General features: G+C 43.3%; 1 protein-coding gene across 1 annotated transcript in view; it reads left to right on the plus strand.

The window, feature by feature from the left end:
- tyr (tyrosinase) overlaps positions 1–2500 on the plus strand; it is a 17716-nt gene that overhangs the window by 5445 nt on the left and 9771 nt on the right. The gene's annotated exons all lie outside the window — the stretch shown is intronic.

A 2500-nucleotide genomic window follows, 5' to 3' on the forward strand; every position in this document is an offset into this window, starting at 1 on the left:
TGTGTTATGATGTGTGTGTTCTGATGTGTATAGGACTGATGCGCGTGAGGTGTGTGTGTGTTCTGATGTGTGTAGGACTGATGCGTGTGAGTGAGGTGTGTGTGTGTGTTATGATGTGTGTGTGTTCTGATGTGTGTAGGACTGCATGCATGTAGAGTAATTAAAGGTGCCATAGACGAGATGTTTCTGATCATATTCACTGACAGCAACAGTGTGCTCCGACAGAACAGCATCAATCAGGCGGTTTTAGAGAAAACCCTGCGCTTAAGAAATCAAATTATGAATGGCATTTCGTAGTAATATTTAACCCAGTGCAGTAAATTATGAATGGCATTTGGTAGTGTGTGTGTGTGTGTGTGTGTGTGTGTGTGTGTGTGTGTGTGCGTGCATGTGTAATAGCATGTCGTAGCAATATTTAACCCAGTGCAGTCTGGATACAGTGACTGAGGGAGACAGTCGAGAAAGCACTGATCGGTCCCGTGAATGGCACGTCTAAAAAGAGGCCCCGCCCACTGCTATTGCATCATTAAAGAGGCCCCGCCCACTGCTATTGCATCATTAAAAGAGGCCCCGCCCACTGCTATTACATCATTAACAGAGGCCCCGCCCACTGCTATCGCATCATTAAAAGAGGCCCCGCCCACTGCTATTGCATCATTAAAAGAGGCCCCGCCCACTGCTATTACATCATTAAAAGAGGCCCCGCCCACTGCTATTGCATCATTAAAAGAGGCCCCGCCCACTGCTATTACATCATTAACAGAGGCCCCGCCCACTGCTATTGCATCATTAAAAGAGGCCCCGCCCACTGCTATTGCATCATTCTCTACTCTTTCTGCAGTAAAGAATTGGCGTTGCCTAGGCTACTATAGCAGTTTGTCAAGTCTGATGTATCGCCTCAATGCAAAGCAATGTGTAGGTACGAGTTAGCACACTTCTTGATGATAATAATGCTAGTGTGTGTGTGTGTGTGTGTGTGTGTGTGTGTGTGTGTGTGTGTGTGTGTGTGTGTGTGTGTGTGTGTGTGTAATAGAATGCATGCTTGCTTATGGTGGAACCCCCTTAGAAACGACTAGCCGAATAGAGCGCCCCAATCCTCTCATATGATTACATGGGGAGATGCTAATCCTGGGGAGATGCTAATCCTGGGGAGATGCTAATCCAGACAATCTCACTAAAGACCAGAAATGAGCTCAGCTCAGCTCAGCTGCGGGTGTGTGTGTGTTTGCGTACGTGTTTGCGTGTCTGCGTGTGTATGTGTGAGAGAGCGATGTGTGTCCAGAGTGCCGGTCTCGTGTGTGTGTGTGTGTGTGTGTGTGTGTGAGAGAGTTATGCGCATTTGATAGACATCCGTGGCGCCCAATGAACGGATCTGGGCATTTTTTTCAAATACGAGAAAATGAACGTCTGGTTGTTATTCTCTCTTCTGTGTTCAGAATTGCTTTGTTAGGATAAATTGGTATTATGAGAAGCAACTGTCATTGAAACATTCTCTGTCAATAGCGAGTAGTAAATGATGAATCTAAACACCTCAAATACGTCTTGACTCTTAATAAACAAACCTCAAAGGGACATTTAGTTTGTTAAGAGATGAGACATTTTAGTGTATGCTGTTCGCTATTCACTTGAGCTTGCTTATGTTTTCAAAATCAAAGACTGGTTGGTGTTCTTTCTGCATTTAAATCAGAAGGTCAATGAGGAAGTCCACGTTCCACATTTTCATTTTCATTTTCATCAAGCTAAAGTATCGAGGTGGCGAGTCTTTCACAAGGCGTGTGTGTGTGTGTTATACGTATATCTGTGTGTGTGTGTGTGTGTGTGTGTGTGTGTGTTATACATATATCTGTATGTGTGTGTGTGTGTGTGTGTGTATCAATGTGGTGAATCAGTCAGTCTTTCATAAGGTTGCCTTGATTTCCAACTTGCACTCTGTGGGTGTGACAGAAGCGGGAATGGGAGAATGCGTTTGTGAGTGTGTGTATTGTATATCTGTGTGTGTGTGTGTGTGTGTGTGTGTGTGTGTGTGTGTGTATACTGTATATCTCTCTGTGTGTGTGTGTGTGTGTGTATTCTGTATATCTGTGTGTGTTTGTGTGTATTTACAGTAAATATATTGTATATCTGTGTGTCTGTGTTTGTGTGTGTGTGTGTATACTGTGTATCTGTGTGTGTGTGTTATACATATATCTGTATGTGTGTGTGTGTGTGTGTGTGTGTATGTGTGTATACTGTATATCTGTGTGTGTGTGTGTGTGTGTGTGTGTGTGTGTATACTGTATATCTGTGTGTGTGTGTGTGTATACTGTATATATGCGTGTGTTTGTGTGTGTGTATACTGTGTATCTCTCTGTGTGTGTGTGTGTGTGTGTGTATACTGTATATCTGTGTGTATATGTGTGTATTTACAGTATATATATTGTAAATCTGTGTGTGTGTGTGTGTGTGTTTGTAGGTGATCTGCTCCCAGCCTGAGATCTATAACGATCGTATTTGTATATCT

This window comes from Sardina pilchardus, chromosome 13 (assembly GCF_963854185.1).
Source record: "Sardina pilchardus chromosome 13, fSarPil1.1, whole genome shotgun sequence".
Classification (NCBI taxonomy): Eukaryota; Metazoa; Chordata; class Actinopteri; order Clupeiformes; family Clupeidae; genus Sardina; species Sardina pilchardus.